Raw genomic sequence first — 27,880 nt, forward strand, 5'->3', positions numbered from 1 at the left:
GGCTCCCTTCTCGGCGCCGTCTCCGGCCTTCAATCCTCCCGCGCCATCCTCAGAGGCGGTCTGTTTCCTCGTCTCGGGTGGCGTGCTCCGCTGACAGGTCTCGGTCTGCTGGGCCATCTCACGGCTCCACTCCGCCAATGTCTCTCGCTGCACCCGGGCCATCCTCCTTGCGAGGCCCTCCAGAGCGGTCTGTGCACACTCCCGGTCTCGGGGGAGCTGTGCTAGGACCTCCACTAGGCCTAGTGGGGTCGTTGTTTCCAGCAGGCTCCTGACCAACGGGTCGGTGCTGCTCTGCTCTCCTACAGTCGTCTCCAGCAGGCTCCTGGCCAGCGGGCCGGTGCTGCTCTGCTCTCCCTCCTCGGTTTCTAGCAGGCTCCTGGCCAACGGGCCGGTGCTGCTCTGCTTTCTCGCCATCTCCGGGTAAGCTCCTCCGATATTCTTCTCCAGGCTTCTTGCCTCCGGGTGCGCTCGCTCTAGACTGCTCCAAGCGGCACCCATCTTTGTTCTCTCCTTTCGTCTCCTCCCACCTCGAGGGCGGTCCCGGGGCCACTTGGTGACTGTCAGCTCCAGGGGCAGTTCTTTCACGCTGACAGACACCTCTAGCATCACAGTCTCTGTTGGTGGGGGCGGTTTCCACTTTTGGCGCCATTTTCGGTCCTGGCCCACGATGGGAGGTGGCCTCCTGCCACCCTCTGGCACGCCCATAATGGCGTCCGCTCTTCCAAGGCGGGAAACCTTTGGAAATGGCGGGAATCGCTTCCCCTTGGCGGGAAACTCTGCAGATGGCGGGAAAACGCTGTTAATGGCGGACAACCGGCTGGAATCGACTGGTGATGGGGTCCGATGGCGGGACCCTCCGGAACCGGCAGGAGACTTCTTTTTGAGGTAAACTCATTCTTTTCTTCAGGCACGCAGTACCCGGGTGTTGCGGGCACGTAATCCTGCCGACTACGCCAAAGTTGACGCACCCCCTGGGCCATATTCTTTTAGGGGGAATATCCGGAGCCGGATCAGATGGGGGTTGTAGTCTTCCGAGCGGCTGCGACCCGGTCCGTGCCCAGGGTGTCAAACTCAGTTGTATGTGGCAGTCCTACAGATGTTATTAAGTTCTTAATGTCGACTACGCCACCCGTTGTATTGCGGTCACTATGGCCGCCGCTGCAGCAGGGTCCGCTGAGGCTGATGGTGTAGGTGCAGCTTGTGATGGTATAACCCCCAACGGGTGGGGTATAGCCTCAGGGGGTCAGGTGCAGAGGATGGGGGTTGTGGTGGTGCAGCATAGGTGTTAAATGAAGACAGAGTCGGGTTGTGCAGTTTAGGGTGTTTACTCACTGCTGATGTTCCGGTCACTCCAGCTTCAAGTGACCTCCCGAGCCGTGCTGCATCCACCAGGTCCTGGATCCAGCCAACCCCCAAGCGAGTCCGGAGCGTGACCCTGAGCTCTCCTTCTGTCCTTTCTCTGGCCGTCCCCACTATTGATCCACCCAGGTCCAGCTCCCTCGGGCCTTCTGTTGGGAGACCCTTGGCCTTGGGTTCCCTGACCCTCCACGTGGTATGCCTTCGGGGTGGATGTGGTGGGTGGCCGTGGCAGACGCTGCCCACGGCCTCCGGTCTCTGGCTAGGGTGTGTTTTTGCCCCCACCAGCTTGGGTTCCGGTACCCTAATGCCAACTCTTCACCCGCTGATGGACTTTGGGTTCTCAGAGTTCCTTTTCTGTTTCCCCCTCTGGGTCTTTCTTGCTTTCTCCTCTCTCTCTCTCTGGGGCTGCTCTGCTCCTCTTCCTCTTACTCTGACAGACTGACTGCTCTGCAAAGACTGACTGACCCTGTTCTTTGATGGTGCCCACCTTATATACACCCTCTATGTGTGAGCTCAGGTGACCAGCACCCAATGAGCTCCTATCTTTACCCAGGCTGCTCCCCCTATCTGCCCCTACACTACTTGGGATGTTCCACCCCCCTCCCACTCCAGCCAGGAACAGACTCGGTCGTACCTGCACATTTCTAAGTGGGAGTACCGTCGGTCTGCTCCTCGGAAATGGGATGTGTGTAGTGCATGCAGCCTACCGAGCTCAGGTCCACACTCCATCCTTACCCGGGAGTGGAATATCACACCTCTGGGTTGAGGTGCAATACCCCTGTAGCAGCCGAATCCTCAGGGTGCTACATATGCACTTCGCAACAACCCATTATCTTCCAGTTTTCCCCTGTTTTCACAAATTGCTGCATTCAACATCTTGTACTGTAATCTACCCCCCGGGTACAACCCACACAATGACATTACTTTTTTGGTTTTCTCTACATATTTTCTTCCTTCTCTTCTAGCAACTATATCTTTGGGGTCCTGTCGCTCCTGATCGAGCGACCCCTGAGACACAAACAATGTCTTTAGTTTTTCCATGATTTTGGCTCTAGGCGTTCCGTCCCCTTAGACTTATGATCAGACCAGGCAGCTGATACACAAGTTGAATTGTAACAAGTCCCTACACTCCCTACCAAGCACTGAATTGATTCTTTTACGACTTAATGAAGCACTGAACACCCGCGTCCTAGTGACGTCTTAATATGCGGCTAAACGATGCAGTTGGCTCCCCGCGTATTCCACGTCTTAATAGAAGATTGGTTGACCCCGCATGCCCGCGCCCTAATGGCGTCTTAATACACGACTTATCAGCAACTTCACTCCCCGCATGTCCCACGACTTAATACACGACTTAATAGAGGATTGGTTGGCCCCGCGTGCCCACGCCCTAATGGCGTCTTAATACACAACTTATCAGCAACGTCACTCCCTGCATGCCCGCGTTATAAACAAAAAATTTTTCCTAAATTCTCAAGTGTATACTTGTACGCCCCTGCGTACAAAGATCGTTCTAATGGGATGGAACAACTCAGAAACCACAGAGCAGCAGTTAGCCAGGAGCGAGTACACACCAGAGTTCTTGCAATCACACAGCGGGGACCCGCCCAGTCGCACGGGGCTGTCCCTAAGGGCCAATCTAGACACCAAAAACTCACCAGAGACCGCTCAAAATACGAATAAGCACTACGGATCCATTAAATCTGCAGACTTACCGTATTCAGTGATGAGAGTTGATCAGGCTCTCGCTTTGACCAGTCCCAGCTCATCCGTAGGTGGTCCGGTAATGGGCACCCCAAGACCTAGCATCCCCTCGAGTGTGATCCGAGTCACGGCACCATTTGTGGAGGTTTCACCAATTTTAGATACACTAAGTAACTGCTCTCCTCCAAATTAAAGATGTTCGAGTGCATGCAAAGAAGCTAATCAACCAAATTTGCTTATCTGGTCGAAAAACTTCACTCAGAGACTGAACCACGCAAAATGGCATACTTTATTACATAGACATGGGGTTATATAGTATTCTACTCCTAGGTGGGATTAGTAAAATTCATTGCTCTTTCTGATAACTTGACACTGCAATTTGCTCATCCATGTATCTCTTGATCTCAGTAACGCCTTAGGAATTCTGACGGGAGGGGTGAAGTCGTCTCTCAGCGCCATCTTTGCCACCTCGACATGAATCTCTCTATTATCAGCCAATCACATGCATACGTCATTCCCAGGAAATCATTTAGTTGTTCATGCCTACAATAAGAACAGAAACTGTTAGTTATATATTCATTAACTATTAACATAATCCATGTGCATATACAGATTTGCATACATACATACACATAGATTATTCCATCATCTCTATATTAATTCACACTGATTAAGTAATCTGTTAAAAGAAACTAATTGATTTTCTATAATATATATATTTTACCTTGACATAACTACTATAATACTGCTCTGTATGTACAAGAATATAACTACTATAATATTGCTCCTATGTACAAGAATATAACTACTATAATACTGCCTCCTATGTACAACAATATAACTACTATAATACTGCCCCCTATGTACAAGAATATAACTACTATAATACTGCTCCTATGTACAAGAATATAACTACTATAATACTGCCTCCTATGTACAAGAATATAACTTCTATAACACTGCCCCTGTGTACAAAAATATAACTACTATAATACTCCTCCTATGTACAAGAATATAACTATTATAATAGTGCCCCCTATGTACAATATAAATACTATAATACTGCCCCTTATGTACAAGAATATAACTACTATGATACTGCCCCCTATGTACAAGAATATAACTACTATAATACTGCTCCTATGTACAAGAATATAACTACTATAATACTGCCCCTATGTACAGGAATATACCTACTATAATACTGCCCCTATGTACAAGAATATAACTACTATAATACTGCCCTATGTACAAGAATATAACTACTATAATACTGCCTCTATGTACAAGATTATAACTACTATAATACTGCTCCCTATATACAAGAATATAACTACTATAATACTGCTCCTATGTACAAGAATATAACTACTATAATACTGCCTCTATGTACAAGAATATAACTACTATAATACTGCTCCCTATATACAAGAATATAACTACTATAATACTGCCTCTATGTACAAGAATATAACTTCTATAACACTGCTCCTGTGTACAAAAATATAACTACTATAATACTGCCTCCTATGTACAAGAATATAACTACTATAATACTGCTCCCTATGTACAAGAATATAACTACTATAATACTGCTATGTACAAGAATATAACTACTATAATACTGCTCCCTATGTACATGAATATAACTACTATAATACTGCTATGTACAAGAATATAACTACTATAATACTGCTCCTATATACTAGAATATAACTACTATAATACTGCTCCCTATGTACAAGAATATAACTACTATAATACTGCTCCTATGTACAAGAATATAACTACTATAATACTGCCCCTATGTACAAGAATATAACTACTATAATACTTCCTCTATGTACAAGAATATAACTACTATAATACTGCCCCTATGTACAAGAATATAACTACTATGATACTGCCCCCTATGTACAAGAATATAACTACTATAATACTGCTCCTATGTACAAGAATATAACTACTATAATACTGCCCCTATGTACAGGAATATACCTACTATAATACTGCCCCTATGTACAAGAATATAACTACTATAATACTGCCCTATGTACAAGAATATAACTACTATAATACTGCCTCTATGTACAAGAATATAACTAGTATAATACTGCTCCCTATATACAAGAATATAACTACTATAATACTGCTCCTATGTACAAGAATATAACTACTATAATACTGCCTCTATGTACAAGAATATAACTACTATAATACTGCTCCCTATATACAAGAATATAACTACTATAATACTGCCTCTATGTACAAGAATATAACTTCTATAACACTGCTCCTGTGTACAAAAATATAACTACTATAATACTGCCTCCTATGTACAAGAATATAACTACTATAATACTGCTCCCTATGTACAAGAATATAACTACTATAATACTGCTATGTACAAGAATATAACTACTATAATACTGCTCCCTATGTACATGAATATAACTACTATAATACTGCTATGTACAAGAATATAACTACTATAATACTGCTCCTATATACTAGAATATAACTACTATAATACTGCTCCCTATGTACAAGAATATAACTACTATAATACTGCTCCTATGTATAAGAATATAACTACTATGATACTGCCCCTATGTACAAGAATATAACTACTATAATACTGCCTCTATGTACAAGAATATAACTACTATAATACTGCCCCTATGTACATGAATATAACTACTATAATACTGCTCCCTATGTACAAGAATATAACTACTATAATACTGCTATGTACAAGAATATAACTACTATAATACTGCTCCTATGTACAAGAATATAACTACTATAATACTGCCCCCTATGTACGAGAATATAACTACTATAATACTGCTCCTATGTACAAGAATATAACTACTATAATACTGCTCCTATGTACAAGAATAATAACTACTATAATACTGCCCCGTCTACAAGAATATAACTACTATAATACTGCCCCCTATGTACAAGAATATAACTACTATAATACTGCTCCCTATATACAAGAATATAACTACTATAATACTGCGCCCTATGTACAAGAATATAACTACTATAACACTGCTCCTATGTACAAGAATATAACTACTATAATACTGCTCTCTATGTACAAGAATATAACTACTATAATACTGCCCCCTATGTACGAGAATATAACTACTATAATACTGCTCCTATGTACAAGAATATAACTACTATAATACTGCTCCTATGTGCAAAAATATAACTACTATAATACTGCTCCTATGTACAAGAATATAACTACTATAATACTGCCCCTATGTACAAGAATATAACTGCTATAATACTACCCCTATGTACAAGAATATAACTACTATAATACTGCTCCTATGTACAAGAATATAACTACTATAATACTGCCCCTATGTACAAGAACATAACTACTATAATACTGCCCCTATGTACAAGAATATAGCTACTATAATACTGCCCGCTATGTACAAGAATATAACTACTATAATACTGCCTCTATGTACAAGAATATAACTTCTATAACACTGCTCCTGTGTACAAAAATATAACTACTATAATACTGCCTCCTATGTACAAGAATATAACTACTATAATACTGCTCCTATGTACAAGAATATAACTACTATAATACTGCCTCTATGTACATGAATATAACTACTATAATACTGCCCCTATGTACATGAATATAACTACTATAATACTGCTCCCTATGTACAAGAATATAACTACTATAATACTGCTATGTACAAGAATATAACTACTATAATACTGCTCCTATGTACAAGAATATAACTACTATAATACTGCCCCCTATGTACGAGAATATAACTACTATAATACTGCTCCTATGTACAAGAATATAACTACTATAATACTGCTCCTATGTACAAGAATAATAACTACTATAATACTGCCCCGTCTACAAGAATATAACTACTATAATACTGCCCCCTATGTACAAGAATATAACTACTATAATACTGCTCCCTATATACAAGAATATAACTACTATAATACTGCGCCCTATGTACAAGAATATAACTACTATAACACTGCTCCTATGTACAAGAATATAACTACTATAATACTGCTCTCTATGTACAAGAATATAACTACTATAATACTGCCCCCTATGTACGAGAATATAACTACTATAATACTGCTCCTATGTACAAGAATATAACTACTATAATACTGCTCCTATGTGCAAAAATATAACTACTATAATACTGCTCCTATGTACAAGAATATAACTACTATAATACTGCCCCTATGTACAAGAATATAACTGCTATAATACTACCCCTATGTACAAGAATATAACTACTATAATACTGCTCCTATGTACAAGAATATAACTACTATAATACTGCCCCTATGTACAAGAACATAACTACTATAATACTGCCCCTATGTACAAGAATATAGCTACTATAATACTGCCCGCTATGTACAAGAATATAACTACTATAATACTGCCTCTATGTACAAGAATATAACTTCTATAACACTGCTCCTGTGTACAAAAATATAACTACTATAATACTGCCTCCTATGTACAAGAATATAACTACTATAATACTGCTCCTATGTACAAGAATATAACTACTATAATACTGCCTCTATGTACAAGAATATAACTACTATAATACTGCTCCCTATATACAAGAATATAACTACTATAATACTGCCTCTATGTACAAGAATATAACTTCTATAACACTGCTCCTGTGTACAAAAATATAACTACTATAATACTGCCTCCTATGTACAAGAATATAACTACTATAATACTGCTCCCTATGTACAAGAATATAACTACTATAATACTGCTATGTACAAGAATATAACTACTATAATACTGCTCCCTATGTACATGAATATAACTACTATAATACTGCTATGTACAAGAATATAACTACTATAATACTGCTCCTATATACTAGAATATAACTACTATAATACTGCTCCCTATGTACAAGAATATAACTACTATAATACTGCTCTTATGTACAAGAATATAACTACTATAATACTGCCCCTATGTACAAGAATATAACTACTATAATACTTCCTCTATGTACAAGAATATAACTACTATAATACTGCCCCTATGTACAAGAATATAACTACTATGATACTGCCCCCTATGTACAAGAATATAACTACTATAATACTGCTCCTATGTACAAGAATATAACTACTATAATACTGCCCCTATGTACAGGAATATACCTACTATAATACTGCCCCTATGTACAAGAATATAACTACTATAATACTGCCCTATGTACAAGAATATAACTACTATAATACTGCCTCTATGTACAAGAATATAACTACTATAATATTGCTCCCTATATACAAGAATATAACTACTATAATACTGCTCCTATGTACAAGAATATAACTACTATAATACTGCCTCTATGTACAAGAATATAACTACTATAATACTGCTCCCTATATACAAGAATATAACTGCTATAATACTGCCTCTATGTACAAGAATATAACTTCTATAACACTGCTCCTGTGTACAAAAATATAACTACTATAATACTGCCTCCTATGTACAAGACTATAACTATAATACTGCTCCCTATGTACAAGAATATAACTACTATAATACTGCTATGTACAAGAATATAACTACTATAATACTGCTCCCTATGTACATGAATATAACTACTATAATACTGCTATGTACAAGAATATAACTACTATAATACTGCTCCTATATACTAGAATATAACTACTATAATACTGCTCCCTATGTACAAGAATATAACTACTATAATACTGCTCCTATGTATAAGAATATAACTACTATAATACTGCCGCTATGTACAAGAATATAACTACTATAATACTGCCTCTATGTACAAGAATATAACTACTATAATACTGCCCCTATGTACATGAATATAACTACTATAATACTGCTCCCTATGTACAAGAATATAACTACTATAATACTGCTATGTACAAGAATATAACTACTATAATACTGCTCCTATGTACAAGAATATAACTACTATAATACTGCCCCCTATGTACGAGAATATAACTACTATAATACTGCTCCTATGTACAAGAATATAACTACTATAATACTGCTCCTATGTACAAGAATAATAACTACTATAATACTGCCCCGTCTACAAGAATATAACTACTATAATACTGCCCCCTATGTACAAGAATATAACTACTATAATACTGCTCCCTATATACAAGAATATAACTACTATAATACTGCGCCCTATGTACAAGAATATAACTACTATAACACTGCTCCTATGTACAAGAATATAACTACTATAATACTGCTCTCTATGTACAAGAATATAACTACTATAATACTGCCCCCTATGTACGAGAATATAACTACTATAATACTGCTCCTATGTGCAAGAATATAACTACTATAATACTGCTCCTATGTACAAGAATATAACTACTATAATACTGCTCCTAAAAAAAAAAGGACACAACTGTGCCACTGCAACTTTTAGTTGATTCAAAGTCACTTTCAGAACCTCGCCCAGTCCCTTACAGAAAAATGACTCCTAGTGCTGCCCATTAGTGTTCTCATTATGGCACCACTTTCATGGCACCCACAGTGCCCTCCACACAGTATAATGCCCACCTGCACAGTATAATGCCCACCTGCACAGTATAATGTCCTCCACACAGTATAATACCCCCTGCACAGTATAATGCCCCCATTCACAGTATAATGTCCTCCGCACAGTATAATGCCCTCCACACAGTATAATGCCCCCCTGCACAGTATAATGCCCCCTGCACAGTATAATGCCCCCTGCACAGTATAATGTCCTCCGCACAGTATAATGCCCTCCACACAGTATAATACCCCCTGCACAGTATAATGCCCCCATGCACAGTATAATGTCCTCCGCACAGTATAATGCCCTCCACACAGTATAATGCCCACCTGCACAGTATAATGCCCCCTGCACAGTATAATGTCCTCCGCACAGTATAATGCCCTCCACACAGTATAATACCCCCTGCACAGTATAATGCCCCCATGCACAGTATAATGTCCTCCGCACAGTATAATGCCCTCCACACAGTATAATGCCCCCCTGCACAGTATAATGCCCCCTGCACAGTATAATGCCCCCATGCACAGTATAATGTCCTCCGCACAGTATAATGCCCTCCACACAGTATAATGCCCCCCTGCACAGTATAATGCCCCCTGCACAGTATAATGCCCCCTGCACAGTATAATGCCCCCCACACAGTATAATGCCCCCCGCACAGTATAATTTCCCCTGCACAGTATAATGCCCCCTGCACAGTATAATGCCCCCTGCACAGTATAATGCCCCCACATTTTCTCTTTTTCGCATATATTTAGCAGTTTTGGATTCATATTGGGCGCGGTCCTATAATAGGAGCCACCGGTATAACAAGTCCATACATGATATGTCTTGGTCCCTAATCTTTCCCTGTGAGTGATATTATTGAGAAGTGGAAGGAACCGCAGCAAATCCGCCATAAGTGGAGACCCCGAAATGTTACAGAGTGGGGGGCTGAGTGCAAAAAAAGTTACCAAAGTTCTGCTGACCCCATACCTGCAGAGTCCAGAATTTCACTGGTATTAATACCACTAGGAGCTTCATGGCCGAGCAGCTGCATACAGCCTTACTTCACCAAGCACAATGCCGAGCATGGGATGGTGAATCTCAGGAGAACGTTACCCGCCTGACTACATTGTGCCTGCTGTTCAGTTTGGTGTAGGAAAGATAACGTTATGGGCTTGTTCCTCAGGGGTGGGCCTCAGCCTCTTAGTGATGGGAAATCTTATTGACATTGTGGACAATTGTAGCTTCCAGCTTTGTGGTAATATTTTGGTGAAGGCCCTTTTGAGTTCCTCAGGGTCCATAAAGACATAGTTGGGGGAGTCTGGAGGAGATGAACATGTTTAGCCGCGCCTCAACCCTGAGCTCATCTGGTTCCAGGTGTCATCATCTCTGCACTTCTGTTTAGAGAAGTCATCGCCAGTCCCGTTACCATTCTTGAGTTTCTGGGAGATTGCCCTGGTCCCAATCCTCATGGTGAAGGTCACCATCTTCATCCTCCGACTCATATCCCAGCACTTCTTTACATACAGAGCTTTACATTCGTGGGATGCAGGAGCCTTGGTGATCAAACGAACAGCGGCCTGCAGGCAAGAAGACTAGGCTTCATCGGCAGGTCCATCTCTTCCACCTCCCGTTGTGAGCAGTGGGTTTGGGGATCTGACGAAAGCACCTTGTTGAAAACTATTAAATATTTGGTTGAAAAGCTAGATAGTCGGACCTCACAGCCTCCAACTCACTTAAAATCTATCTTTTTCAGTGGGGTTAACTCTATAGCTGCACACATTTCGGACGACATGAAACGGAAGGTATGGGCCAATGGGTCTACAGATGATTGGTCCTTAGTGACAATGGTCCAGTCATCAATGGGAAAGGGAGGGTGGATGGACTAATGGACGGGAAGCTGAAAGTGGCAACGTCTATCGGGAATTGGGTGGGCAGTGTCCCTATATAATATGTCTGACCCTATATAAAGTCTTGTCATGTGACTAAGGAAATCAGCCAAACCTCAGTCTCCTCCATCAGAAGATGATACCCATTTGTAGATATCGGCTGAACTGGAAGAATGCAGCCATGTTCTCCTAATACAAGACAACCCCTTTAAGAACCTAGAATGGGATCTTTATGATCTCGTTATATACTGCGGGTTTCCTTGGTGACCAGATGCTTATTTGTGACATGCGTATTGCGGTGGCTGTTACTCAGATATACGTATGTGCCCATTACCTCTGCTCACCTGCTCTGTCCCTGTAGAAGTTGGACACTTCACAGTCTCATAATAAACACTTCAGTTGCCACCGAAAAAAATACCTCTTAAGACATGAGAATCAAAGGAATGTCTGTGAAGTTTCTATCATTTAATATGTAGTTCACGTCTTTTCCAGCAGGTGGCGGCATTACTCCAGATTTGTTTGAGTCTGGGAGACATGACTTAAATAGAAACTGAGTGCAGATAATGTAGTAGATGTCTCCTGCAGTCCTATGTAACACCACAGATAACACAGTGATATCTCTCTGAGTACAGGTAATGTAGTATATGTCACCTGCAGTCCTATGTAACACCACAGATAACACAGTGATAACTCTCTGAGTACAGATAATGTAGTAGATGTCTCCTGCAGTCCTATGTAACACCACAGATAACACAGTGATAACTCTCTGAGTACAGATAATGTAGTATATGTCACCTGCAGTCCTATGTAACACCACAGATAACACAGTGATATCTCTCTGAGTACAGATAATGTAGTAGATGTCACCTGCAGTCCTATGTAACACCACAGATAACACAGTGATAACTCTCTGAGTACAGATAATGTAGCAGATGTCTCCTACAGTCCTATGTAACACCACAGATAACACAGTGATAACTCTCAGTACAGATAATGTAGTAGATGTCACCTGCAGTCCTATGTAACACCACAGATAACACAGTGATATCTCTCAGTACAGATAATGTAGTAGATGTCACCTGCAGTCCTATGTAACACCACAGATAACACAGTGATAACTCTCTGAGTACAGATAATGTAGTAGATGTCACCTGCAGTCCTATGTAACACCACAGATAACACAGTGATATCTCTCTGAGTACAGATAATGTAGTATATGTCACCTGCAGTCCTATGTAACACCACAGATAACACAGTGATATCTCTCTGAGTACAGATAATGTAGTAGATGTCACCTGCAGTCCTATGTAACACCACAGATAACACAGTGATAACTCTCTGAGTACAGATAATGTAGCAGATGTCTCCTGCAGTCCTATGTAACACCACAGATAACACAGTGATAACTCTCTGAGTACAGATAATGTAGTAGATGTCACCTGCAGTCCTATGTAACACCACAGATAACACAGTGATCACTCTCTGAGGACAGATAATGTAGTAGATGTCACCTGCAGTCCTATGTAACACCACAGATAACACAGTGATATCTCTCTGAGTACAGATAATGTAGTAGATGTCTCCTGCAGTCCTATGTAACACCACAGATAACACAGCAATATCTCTGAGTACAGATAATGTAGTAGATGTCTCCTGCAGTCCTATGTAACACCACAGATAACACAGTGATAACTCTCTGAGTACAGATAATGTAGTAGATGTCACCTGCAGTCCTATGTAACACCACAGATAACACAGTGATCACTCTCTGAGTACAGATAATGTAGTAGATGTCACCTGCAGTCCTATGTAACACCACAGATAACACAGTGATAACTCTCTGAGTACAGATAATGTAGTAGACGTCACCTGCAGTCCTATGTAACACCACAGATAACACAGTGATAACTCTCTGAGTACAGATAATGTAGTAGATGTCTCCTGCAGTCCTATGTAACACCACAGATAACACAGTGATCACTCTCTGAGTACAGATAATGTAGTAGATGTCACCTGCAGTCCTATGTAACACCACAGATAACACAGTGATAACTCTCTGAGTACAGATAATGTAGTAGATGTCACCTGCAGTCCTATGTAACACCACAGATAACACAGTGATAACTCTCTGAGTACAGATAATGTAGTAGATGTCACCTGCAGTCCTATGTAACACCACAGATAACACAGTGATAACTCTCTGAGTACAGATAATGTAGTAGATGTCACCTGCAGTCCTATGTAACACCACAGATAACACAGTGATAACTCTCTGAGTACAGATAATGTAGTAGATGTCACCTGCAGTCCTATGTAACACCACAGATAACACAGTGATAACTCTCTGAGTACAGATAATGTAGTAGACGTCACCTGCAGTCCTATGTAACACCACAGATAACACAGTGATAACTCTCTGAGTACAGATAATGTAGTAGATGTCTCCTGCAGTCCTATGTAACACCACAGATAACACAGTGATCACTCTCTGAGTACAGATAATGTAGTAGATGTCACCTGCAGTCCTATGTAACACCACAGATAACACAGTGATATCTCTGAGTACAGATAATGTAGTAGATGTCACCTGCAGTCCTATGTAACACCACAGATAACACAGTGATAACTCTCTGAGTACAGATAATGTAGTAGATGTCACCTGCAGTCCTATGTAACACCACAGATAACACAGTGATAACTCTCTGAGTACAGATAATGTAGTAGACGTCACCTGCAGTCCTATGTAACACCACAGATAACACAGCGATAACTCTCTGAGTACAGATAATGTAGATGTCACCTGCAGTCCTATGTAACACCACAGATAACACAGTGATAACTCTCTGAGTACAGATAATGTAGTAGACGTCACCTGCAGTCCTATGTAACACCACAGATAACACAGTGATAACTCTCTGAGTACAGATAATGTAGTAGATGTCTCCTGCAGTCCTATGTAACACCACAGATAACACAGTGATAACTCTCTGAGTACAGATAATGTAGTAGACGTCACCTGCAGTCCTATGTAACACCACAGATAACACAGTGATAACTCTCTGAGTACAGATAATGTAGTAGATGTCTCCTGCAGTCCTATGTAACACCACAGATAACACAGTGATAACTCTCTGAGTACAGATAATGTAGTAGACGTCACCTGCAGTCCTATGTAACACCACAGATAACACAGTGATAACTCTCTGAGTACAGATAATGTAGTAGATGTCTCCTGCAGTCCTATGTAACACCACAGATAACACAGTGATAACTCTCTGAGTACAGATAATGTAGTAGACGTCACCTGCAGTCCTATGTAACACCACAGATAACACAGTGATAACTCTCTGAGTACAGATAATGTAGTAGATGTCTCCTGCAGTCCTATGTAACACCACAGATAACACAGTGATAACTCTCTGAGTACAGATAATGTAGTAGATGTCACCTGCAGTCCTATGTAACACCACAGATAACACAGTGATAACTCTCTGAGTACAGATAATGTAGTAGATGTCACCTGCAGTCCTATGTAACACCACAGATAACACAGTGATAACTCTCTGAGTACAGATAATGTAGTAGATGTCTCCTGCAGTCCTATGTAACACCACAGATAACACAGTGATAACTCTCTGAGTACAGATAATGTAGTAGACGTCACCTGCAGTCCTATGTAACACCACAAATAACACAGTGATATCTCTGAGTACAGATAATGTAGTAGATGTCTCCTGCAGTCCTATGTAACACCACAGATAACACAGCGATATCTCTGAGTACAGATAATGTAGTAGATGTCTCCTGCAGTCCTATGTAACACCACAGATAACACAGTGATATCTCTGAGTACAGATAATGTAGTAGATGTCTCCTGCAGTCCTATGTAACACCACAGATAACACAGTGATATCTCTGAGTACAGATAATGTAGTAGATGTCTCCTGCAGTCCTATGTAACACCACAGATAACACAGTGATAACTCTCTGAGTACAGATAATGTAGTAGACGTCACCTGCAGTCCTATGTAACACCACAGATAACACAGTGATAACTCTCTGAGTACAGATAATGTAGTAGATGTCACCTGCAGTCCTATGTAACACCACAGATAACACAGTGATAACTCTCTGAGTACAGATAATGTAGTAGATGTCTCCTGCAGTCCTATGTAACACCACAGATAACACAGTGATAACTCTCTGTGTACAGATAATGTAGTAGACGTCACCTGCAGTCCTATGTAACACCACAGATAACACAGTGATAACTCTCTGAGTGCAGATAATGTAGTAGATCTCACCTGCAGTCCTATGTAACACCACAGATAACACAGTGATAACTCTCAGTACAGATAATGTAGTAGATGTCACCTGCAGTCCTATGTAACACCACAGATAACACAGTGATAACTCTCTGAGTACAGATAATGTAGTAGATGTCACCTGCAGTCCTATGTAACACCACAGATAACACAGTGATAACTCTCTGAGTACAGATAATGTAGTAGATGTCTCCTGCAGTCCTATGTAACACCACAGATAACACAGTGATAACTCTCTGAGTACAGATAATGTAGTAGATGTCACCTGCAGTCCTATGTAACACCACAGATAACACAGTGATAACTCTCTGAGTGCAGATAATGTAGTAGATCTCACCTGCAGTCCTATGTAACACCACAGATAACACAGTGATAACTCTCAGTACAGATAATGTAGTAGATGTCACCTGCAGTCCTATGTAACACCACAGATAACACAGTGATAACTCTCTGAGTACAGATAATGTAGTAGACGTCACCTGCAGTCCTATGTAACACCACAGATAACACAGTGATAACTCTCTGAGTGCAGATAATGTAGTAGATCTCACCTGCAGTCCTATGTAACACCACAGATAACACAGTGATAACTCTCAGTACAGATAATGTAGTAGATGTCACCTGCAGTCCTATGTAACACCACAGATAACACAGTGATAACTCTCTGAGTGCAGATAATGTAGATCTCACCTGCAGTCCTATGTAACACCACAGATAACACAGTGATAACTCTCTGAGTACAGATAATGTAGTAGATGTCACCTGCAGTCCTATGTAACACCACAGATAACACAGTGATAACTCTCTGAGTGCAGATAATGTAGTAGATCTCACCTGCAGTCCTATGTAACACCACAGATAACACAGTGATAACTCTCTGAGTACAGATAATGTAGTAGATGTCACCTGCAGTCCTATGTAACACCACAGATAACACAGTGATCACTCTCTGAGTACAGATAATGTAGTAGATGTCACCTGCAGTCCTATGTAACACCACAGATAACACAGTGATAACTCTCTGAGTACAGATAATGTAGTAGATCTCACCTGCAGTCCTATGTAACACCACAGATAACACAGTGATAACTCTCTGAGTGCAGATAATGTAGCAGATCTCACCTGCAGTCCTATGTAACACCACAGATAACACAGTGATAACTCTCTGAGTACAGATAATGTAGTAGATGTCACCTGCAGTCCTATGTAACACCACAGATAACACAGTGATAACTCTCATAACTCTCTGAGTGCAGATAATGTAGTAGATCTCACCTGCAGTCCTATGTAACACCACAGATAACACAGTGATAACTCTCTGAGTACAGATAATGTAGTAGATGTCACCTGCAGTCCTATGTAACACCACAGATAACACAGTGATCACTCTCTGAGTACAGATAATGTAGTAGATGTCACCTGCAGTCCTATGTAACACCACAGATAACACAGTGATAACTCTCTGAGTACAGATAATGTAGTAGATCTCACCTGCAGTCCTATGTAACACCACAGATAACACAGTGATAACTCTCTGAGTACAGATAATGTAGTAGATGTCTCCTGCAGTCCTATGTAACACCACAGATAACACAGTGATAACTCTCTGAGTGCAGATAATGTAGCAGATCTCACCTGCAGTCCTATGTAACACCACAGATAACACAGTGATCACTCTCTGAGTACAGATAATGTAGTAGATGTCACCTGCAGTCCTATGTAACACCACAGATAACACAGTGATAACTAATAGCTCCCCCTTTGTGCCTCTACATGCTATCCTCTCTCTGTAGTGTCTCCTTTATCCCTGCACATGGTGATGATGTTGCCTCCGCACAGTAGTAGTGCCCCATTTATGCTGCCTGGTGTTAATAGTGCCCCCCGTGTCACCAAGTGTTAATAGTGCCCCCCCTATGCACACGCGTGATAATAGTCCTCTCTCTGCAGCTCTACACAATAGTAGTGGCTTCTCTCTGCCTCCACACTGTAATAGTGCCCCCTGTGATTCCTCATGGTAAGTGTCCACAGTAATAGTTCTCCATCTGTGCCGCCAATTGTTAATAGTGCCCCCCTGTGTCACCATATGGTAATAGTGCCCCCCTGTGTCACCATATGGTAATAGTGCCCCCCTGTGTCACCATATGGTAATAGTGCCCCGTGTCACCATATGGTAATAGTGCCCCCCTGTGTCACCATATGGTAATAGTGCCCCCCTGTGTCACCATATGGTAATAGTGCCCCCGTTTCACCATATGGTAATAGTGCCCCGTGTCACCATGTGGTAATAGTGCCCCCCTGTGTCACCATATGGTAATAGTGCCCCCCTGTGTCACCATATGGTAATGTTGTCTCCTTGTGTCACCACATGGTAATAGTGCCCACCTGTGCCACCATATGGTAATAGTGCCCCCCCTGTGTCACCACATGGTAATAGTGCCCCCTGTGATTCTTCATGGCAAGTGTCCACAGTAATAGCTCCCCATCTGTGCCGCCAATTGTTAATAGTGCCCCCCTGTGTCACCATATGGTAATAGTGCCCCCATGTCACCACATGGTAATAGTGCCCCCCTGTGTCACCATATGGTAATAGTGCCCCCCTGTGTCACCATATGGTAATAGTGCCCCCGTGTCACCATATGGTAATAGTGCCCCCCTGTGTCACCATATGGTAATAGTGCCCCCCTGTGTCACCATATGGTAATAGTGCCCCCCTGTGTCACCATATGGTAATAGTGCCCCCGTGTCACCATATGGTAATAGTGCCCCCCTGTGTCACCATATGGTAATAGTGCCCCTCTGTGTCACCATATGGTAATGTTGTCTCCTCTTTGCCCCACATGGTAATAGTGCCCCCTTGTGTCACCACATGGTAATAGTGCCCACCTGTGTCACCATATGGTAATAGTGCCCCCCTGTTTCACCACATGGTAATAGTGCCCCCTTGTGTCACCATATGGTAATAGTGCCCCCCTGTGTCACCACATGGTAATAGTGCCCCCCTGTGTTACCACATGGTAATGTTGTCTCCTCTTTGCCCCACATGGTAATAGTGCCCCCCTGTGTCACCATATGGTAATAGTGCCCCCGTTTCACCATATGGTAATAGTGCCCCGTGTCACCATGTGGTAATAGTGCCCCCCTGTGTCACCATATGGTAATAGTGCCCCCCTGTGTCACCATATGGTAATGTTGTCTCCTTGTGTCACCACATGGTAATAGTGCCCACCTGTGTCACCATATGGTAATAGTGCCCCCCCTGTGTCACCACATGGTAATAGTGCCCCCTGTGATTCTTCATGGCAAGTGTCCACAGTAATAGCTCCCCATCTGTGCCGCCAATTGTTAATAGTGCCCCCCTGTGTCACCATATGGTAATAGTGCCCCCATGTCACCACATGGTAATAGTGCCCCCCTGTGTCACCATATGGTAATAGTGCCCCCCTGTGTCACCATATGGTAATAGTGCCCCCGTGTCACCATATGGTAATAGTGCCCCCCTGTGTCACCATATGGTAATAGTGCCCCCCTGTGTCACCATATGGTAATAGTGCCCCCCTGTGTCACCATATGGTAATAGTGCCCCCGTGTCACCATATGGTAATAGTGCCCCCCTGTGTCACCATATGGTAATAGTGCCCCCCTGTTTCACCACATGGTAATAGTGCCCCCTTGTGTCACCATATGGTAATAGTGCCCCCCTGTGTCACCACATGGTAATAGTGCCCCCCTGTGTTACCACATGGTAATGTTGTCTCCTCTTTGCCCCACATGGTAATAGTGCCCCCCTGTGTCACCATATGGTAATAGTGCCCCCGTTTCACCATATGGTAATAGTGCCCCGTGTCACCATGTGGTAATAGTGCCCCCCTGTGTCACCATATGGTAATAGTGCCCCCCTGTGTCACCATATGGTAATGTTGTCTCCTTGTGTCACCACATGGTAATAGTGCCCACCTGTGTCACCATATGGTAATAGTGCCCCCCCTGTGTCACCACATGGTAATAGTGCCCCCTGTGATTCTTCATGGAAAGTGTCCACAGTAATAGCTCCCCATCTGTGCCGCCAATTGTTAATAGTGCCCCCCTGTGTCACCATATGGTAATAGTGCCCCCATGTCACCACATGGTAATAGTGCCCCCCTGTGTCACCATATGGTAATAGTGCCCCCCTGTGTCACCATATGGTAATAGTGCCCCCGTGTCACCATATGGTAATAGTGCCCCCCTGTGTCACCATATGGTAATAGTGCCCCCCTGTGTCACCATATGGTAATAGTGCCCCCGTGTCACCATATGGTAATAGTGCCCCCCTGTGTCACCATATGGTAATAGTGCCCCCGTGTCACCATATGGTAATAGTGCCCCCCTGTGTCACCATATGGTAATAGTGCCCCTCTGTGTCACCATATGGTAATGTTGTCTCCTCTTTGCCCCACATGGTAATAGTGCCCCCTTGTGTCACCACATGGTAATAGTGCCCACCTGTGTCACCATATGGTAATAGTGCCCCCCTGTTTCACCACATGGTAATAGTGCCCCCTTGTGTCACCATATGGTAATAGTGCCCCCCTGTGTCACCACATGGTAATAGTGCCCCCCTGTGTTACCACATGGTAATGTTGTCTCCTCTTTGCCCCACATGGTAATAGTGCCCCCCTGTGTCACCACATGGTAATAGTGCCCCCTCTGTGTACCACCTTGTGCTTCCACATGGTAGTAGGGCTCCTCCTCTTCCCCTCCCCCATGCCTCCACACAGTAATAGTGCCCCCTGTGATTCCTCATGGTAGCAGTGTCCACCTATGTGCCCCCACGAGGATGCAGAGCCCCTCTGTGCTTCCAAACAGTAATACGGCCATCACTGTGATTCTCCACCAGAGAGTGGAGAGGCCAGGGGCCGATGGCTCTCTGCTCCCCCATAGTTTCCACCTGCATCCGTAGCTTTAGGATGTGGATACAGTTGAAGACCCTCCATGTACAGAAGCTTTGCCAGTCCTTACAGGAGTCGGGGGGGTGTTTGCCTTATTTTGACATTACAGGATAGCTGTCGAGTATGATTGAAATGTCGCTGTTCATTGACGGCCATCAGAGATCCTCAAACGGGGTAGAATCACAATACACAGTCAATTAGAAGTTGTAGTAGTACTATTCTGGAGAACCCCTTTAAGGACTATTTTTGGCCCCAAAACAGTTAAAAGGTTGTTTTTTTTTTTACTGGTGACACATGAAGGAAACTAGCGTTGCCTCTGACAGAGCCACTGGCCATAGGGGCGAAAGGCGTTTAGTCGGGCCGGTCAGCTGCCGCCGGGGTGACCTCATCCTGTGGTCTGGTCCGGGGTGCGGTGTGAGGTCATCATGGAGCTGATATATGGATTGTGTCTGGGAGGAAGTCTCAGCTCCATGTCATTACATCTCTCAATTGATTCTGCAGCCCTGCGCTAATCCTATCCACTTACACAGAGCCGCCTCCTCCCCCGCACTCACAAGATACGCCGCCATATCCCTTAAAGGAGAATTCCACTTCCCTATGAAGCTCGCACTGTGCCACCTTCACCAGCCAGCAGGTCCAGACTCTGCGGCCTTCAGGCTTATCCAAGCTGTCCAGGAGAAGCTGTGTCTTTGTTGTCCATATCAACCAATCAGAGCTCAGCTTTCATTCCCTTAGTAGCTCTAGTAAAAATGAAAGCTTTACTGTAATTGGAGTGTTCTAAAAGGGGTGTGGTTTAAAGGTGGCAATCATTACACATCTACCTATAATACACCAGAGGGGCCTTCTCCGCCACCCTGCCAGACAATGATTTCAGCGGTACTGTGCATGTGTGACCGCAGCCCCATTCATATGGGGGACACAGGGCCCCCATTTTCTTGAGTGTTGGGAATCCGGGCAGTGGGACCCTTCAGCAATCGTACATCTATCACCCACAAATACTGATAATGATACATTTCAGTTATGGTCTCTAACCCCTTTAAGGGGAACTTAAATGGCAACGGCTGCTCATCAACTCATAACAATTCCCCAAATTATTTCTGAGGGCGTCAGATCCCCCACATCTGATTAACTCTTCTATGTTTAACCCCTACTTTGCCACAATACATTAACACAACGCCCCGATCACTGAATGAATGTGCCACTGGCTCCGATTCCAACACTTCCGACCACTGACAACCATTATTATCAGGCTCTGACAACTCCCAATGGAATTCCCGTTCAGTCGAGCCGGCAGCCGAGTCGCCAGCCATGCAGGCAGCCTCGCCTCATCACAATCTACTGAATGAAGTCAGCAGAGAGGAATCTTCTCTGCTCCAGACAGAGAACTATTCACTTCCCGGCTTGGGTGGATGCGGATTATTATGGCCAGCAGGGGGCAGATTTTTTTCATCATTATTATAAATTTCACAATTTTACTTTTTGATAGCCACTGTATAGAACTTTTTCCATTTTACTACATGTAACAAAAAAAAAAAATGGAGATCTAATTTTCCTTCATTGACTACAGCGAAGCCTCCGACTGTGTTGATCACCAGAAGCTTTGGAACACCATGAAGGATATTGGTGTGCCGAACCATCTGATCATCCTCATGAGGAACCTTTACATCGACCAAGAAGCAACAGTCCGAACGGGACACGGCCTGCATCAGAGTAGATCAGGCGTCAGACAAGGCGGCATCCTGCCACCATTTCTCTTCAGTTTATAAGCGGAAGTTATTTTCAATAACGCTTGACTTGCCGAAAAAGAAGAAGGAATCAGAATTGCTGGACGAATAATCAACAATCTTAAATACGAAGACGATACAACATTGATGGTAACAAGCGTAGATGGAACGAAGGACTTATTACGGAGTGTCAAGATGGAAAGCTGGAACATGGGACTTCTACTCAACACAAAGAAGACAAAGATATTGACTACTGCCAGGTACCACCGGAACACATTTGAGATAGACCGACGAGCTGGAAGTTGTAAAGGACTTCAACCTACTCGGATCAATGATCACTCAAGATGCAGCAACATCGCCGGAAGTCAATAGAAGAATAGATATGGGCAAATCAACAATGAAATCACTGGACAAGGTCTTCAACAGTGATCTTCAGCAATGATCTTTAACAATGAAGTCACTGGACAAGGTCTTCAACAAGGATCTTCAACAGTGACCTTCAACAAGGTGTTCAACAATGAAGTCACTGGACAAGGTCCTCAACAATGGTCTACAACAATGATCTTTAACAATGAAGTCACTGGACAAGGTCTTCAACAATGATCTTTAACAATGAAGTCACTGGACAAGGTCTTCAACAAGGATCTTCAACAGTGATCTTCAACAAGGTGTTCAACAATGAAGTCACTGGACAAGGTCCTCAACAATGGTCTACAACAATGATCTTCAACAAGGTCTTCAACAATGAAGTCACTGGACAAGGTCCTCAACAATGGTCTACAACAATGATCTTCAACAAGGTCTTCAACAATGAAGTCACTGGACAAGGTCTTCAAATCGACGAACATTTCACTGCTGATGAAGACACGGCTCACACATAGTTTGGTCTTTTCTGTGGTAACATACGGATGTGAAACCTGGACAATAAAGAAACAAGACAGAAGAAGAATCAACGCCTCCGAAATGTGATGCTGGAGAAGGATGTTATCAATACCATGGATGGCAAGAAGAACAAACGAATCAATTTTGGAAAAAATCAAACCAGCCATGTCCTGGAAGCAAGGATCACCAAGCTACGACTTGGCAACTTTGGACACATCAGAAGAGAGCAGTCAGTGGAGAAGGACATCATGGTCGGATGAATAGAAGGAATAAGGCGAAGAGTAAGACCAGCAACCCGATGGCTTGATACAATCAAGATAATGGCGGAGAAGACCCCGGTGGACCCATCTGAGCTTACACAAGATTCATCTTCCTACAGAGCGTTCATCCACCAAGTCACCATGGGTCGAGATAGAGCTGAAGGCCGTTATTACTATTATTATTATTATTATTATTATTATTATTATTATTATTATTATTAATAATAATAAAAAAATGTAAAAAAAACTTTCAACATTTGCTTTAGGTGGCCATTTTCTGAGACCCGCAACTTTCCTGGCAATGTGAGGGCTTGTTTTTTGCAGGACAAGCTGTAGTTTTTCTTGGTGACATTTTGAGGCACATACGACTTTTTGATTGTTTTTTTCACTATTTTGTTCTGGAGAGGAGACGTAACCAAAATATTTTGGTGTTTTTATTTCTTTTGCCCGCTCTGAAGCTCACAGTGTTTATTATTATTATTATTAGTTATCGTTTTGTTATTTAAGAGGTCAATAAATTAAAAAAAAAAATCAAATCTTCCCTTTTTTAGTTTTTCTTTTATATTTTTATTTCCACTAGTGAGTTTAATATTTCCCTATTTTGGAGTAAAGGAAAACAGCGGAGGGATGATGGGAGTGCTGGTAGTTCTGGCAGGATGATGACCACACACAGGAAGTCCACACGTCCCGGGGTCACCGACACTTCTGCTGTTACTCCACATATTTGTGTCTGGTGACATAAGAACATACAGAATCTGAGAGAGTGTATCGCATATTAGATACATGGCTCAGCAGGCAGTATTACACATGGCAGGCTTAGATACACTGACTAAGCAGACCCTTTTCCATCACACCTGCAGAACAAAGGAGGCTGCGAGATGAATGGGGTCCAGGCGGTGCATCCGGTGACTCCGCCGCTGCCGCTCCTGTGCCCGACATCAGTCTCTGCGGCTACAGAAGCGTCAGCTCTCGCCGGAAGTCACATTGTTCCCATTCACTGACAGCAAGCAGAAGCCAGGAAGTCTCATTACTGAGTGCTGCAGCGTTATTACACCGAGGACCACCACGGCACAGAGCGACCGGAGGCAGCGACCGTCCGCAGGAGGCAGGGGGCGTCATCCGCCCGGAACACAGCACAGTGCCCCCAACATCTGCAGGGCCTGGGACACCAGACACAGCATGGAGACGAGGATTAGATACACGGCTCAGCAGACAGTATCACACAGGATAGGATTAGATACACGGCTCAGCAGACAGTATCACACAGGATAGGATGAGATACACAGCTCAGCAGACAGTATCACACATGATAGGATTAGATACACGGCTCAGCAGACAGTATCACACAGGATAGGATTAGATACATGGCTCAGCAGACTGTATCACACAGGATAGGATTAGATACACGGCTCAGCAGACAGTATCACACAGGAGAGGATTAGATACACGGCTCAGCAGACAGTATCACACAGGAGAGGATTAGATACACGGCTCAGCAGACAGTATCACACAGGAGAGGATTAGATACACGGCTCAGCAGACAGTATCACACAGGAGAGGATTAGATACACGGCTCAGCAGACAGTATCACACAGGAGAGGATTAGATACACGGCTCAGCAGACAGTATCACACAGGAGAGGATTAGATACACGGCTCAGCAGACAGTATCACACAGGACAGGATTAGATACACAGCTCAGCAGATAGTATCACACAGGAGAGGATTAGATACACGGCTCAGCAGACAGTATCACACAGGAGAGGATTAGATACACGGCTCAGCAGACAGTATCACACAGGAGAGGATTAGATACACGGCTCAGCAGAGAGTATCACACAGGATAGGATTAGATACACGGCTCAGCAGACAGTATCACACAGGATGGGATTAGATACACGACTCAGCAGACAGTATCACACAGGAGAGGATTAGATACACAGCTCAGCAGACAGTATCACACAGGAGAGGATTAGATACACAGCTCAGCAGACAGTATCACACAGGATAGGATTAGATACACGGCTCAGCAGACAGTATCACACAGGACAGGATTAGATACACAGCTCAGCAGATAGTATCACACAGGAGAGGATTAGATACGCAGCTCAGCAGACAGTATCACACAGGAGAGGATTAGATACACAGCTCAGCAGACAGTATCACACAGGATAGGATTAGATACACGGCTCAGCAGACAGTATCACACAGGACAGGATTAGATACACGGCTCAGCAGACAGTATCACACAGGATAGGATTAGATACACGGCTCAGCAGACAGTATCACACAGGACAGGATTAGATACACAGCTCAGCAGATAGTATCACACAGGATAGGATTAGATACACGGCTCAGCAGACAGTATCACACAGGAGAGGATTAGATACACAGCTCAGCAGACAGTATCACACAGGAGAGGATTAGATACACGGCTCAGCAGACAGTATCACACAGGATAGGATTAGATACACGGCTCAGCAGACAGTATCACACAGGATAGGATTAGATACACGGCTCAGCAGACAGTATCACACAGGATAGGATTAGATACACGACTCAGCAGACAATATCACACAGGACAGGATTAGATACACAGCTCAGCAGACAGTATCACACAGGATAGGATTAGATACACGGCTCAGCAGACAGTATCACACAGGATAGGATTAGATACACGGCTCAGCAGACAGTATCACACAGGATAGGATTAGATACACGGCTCAGCAGACAGTATCACACAGGAGAGGATTAGATACACGGCTCAGCAGACAGTATCACACAGGAGAGGATTAGATACACGGCTCAGCAGACAGTATCACACAGGATAGGATTAGATACACGGCTCAGCAGACAGTATCACACAGGATAGGATTAGATACACGGCTCAGCAGACATTATCACACAGGATAGGATTAGATACACGACTCAGCAGACAATATCACACAGGACAGGATTAGATACACAGCTCAGCAGATGGTATCACACAATATAGGGTTAGATACACTGCTCAGCAGACAGTATCACACAGGATAGGATTAGATACACAGCTCAGCAGACAGTATCACACAGGATAGGATTAGATACACAGCTCAGCAGACGGTATCACACAATATAGGGTTATATACACTGTTCCTGGTTATTACTCTCTCCATCTATTGCCTAGCATTACATGATGGGGAGAGTAGTGCTTTGCGCAGTGGAGACCCCCTTAGACCCCGGTGTATCTCAGCCTCCCTTGGTCTGTGATGCGGATGCCTCGGCTCGTCCTGACAACAGCTGACCCCGGTAACAGCTGCTGGACCCCCGTCTCTGATCCCCCCATCCAGAAATCCTGTGAATATGACTCAATGGGGGGAATGTTAATAAGGGTCTGTCAGGCGGCTCATGTATCCGCTCCTGGACATATGGCGCAGGGCGCTGTCACCGCCGCCGCAGACTATTGATTTTCTTTACGCAGATCAATATGGTCCAGGCCTGATGTCTGCTCAGCTGTCCTGTCTCCTCATAGATTGTCTTCTACCCTAGTCACATCCAGAGCTGCACCTAGGAGTCTGGCTGGTTAAAGGGGTTATTCTCCTTTGGACTTTGTCGGATAGAGCTTGCAGACACAAACAATTTTGTAATTTATTGCTTATTAAATTTCAGTCGTGCCTGAGATATTAACACTTTTGCTTAGAGCTCGTTGTCATGGAAACCGACCACCGCTGCTAGATAACAGAACATGTGCAGCGCTTACAAGCTCTTTTCTAATGAGCTATAAGCTTTGTCTTGTAACCGGCCAGGATCGTTGGAGAGCGCTGTTACCTCATAATCCAGCGCAGTACTTACAGGCTACACAGCAGCGGTGGTCGGTCTCCAAGGTAACAATCTGTAAGCAAAAGAAAAGTGTTAATGCCTCGAGAGCAGCTGCAAATCTTAACAAGCAGCAAATTGCAAAAGTGCTTGTATTTCCAGGCTCTATCCGGCCATTGTCCACCTATGAAGAGGGAATAACCCTTTACCTGTCACTAGAAAGCGGTGCATTGTGGGAGCCCTGTGTGCTCCTGCAGGTTATGCAGCTGCTTGGGATGTGACTAGAGTAGAACACATAGTATTGCTCAGCGGTTCCCAGCACAGGACACAATGGCCTCCCGGTATTTTTAGCTCTTTGGCTTTTTCTATTGTTTCCTTAGAAGGATTTGCAGTTTGCAGTG

General features: G+C 43.2%; 1 long non-coding RNA gene across 1 annotated transcript; it reads right to left on the reverse strand.

The window, feature by feature from the left end:
* Window positions 1–3,351: 3,351 nt before the first annotated feature.
* Window positions 3,352–27,851, reverse strand: LOC141152997 (uncharacterized). Its single transcript, XR_012247211.1, has 3 exons — window positions 27,689–27,851; window positions 27,516–27,555; window positions 3,352–3,606 (listed from the first exon to the last, which is right to left on the reverse strand). It is a non-coding gene; the product is annotated as an uncharacterized lncRNA (long non-coding RNA).
* Between the last annotated feature and the right edge of the window lie 29 nt (window positions 27,852–27,880).

The sequence above is a fragment of the Phyllobates terribilis genome, unplaced genomic scaffold, assembly GCF_046119375.1.
Source record: "Phyllobates terribilis strain yellow unplaced genomic scaffold, ASM4611937v1 Scaffold_7__3_contigs__length_470593459, whole genome shotgun sequence".
NCBI classification, from domain to species: Eukaryota; Metazoa; Chordata; class Amphibia; order Anura; family Dendrobatidae; genus Phyllobates; species Phyllobates terribilis.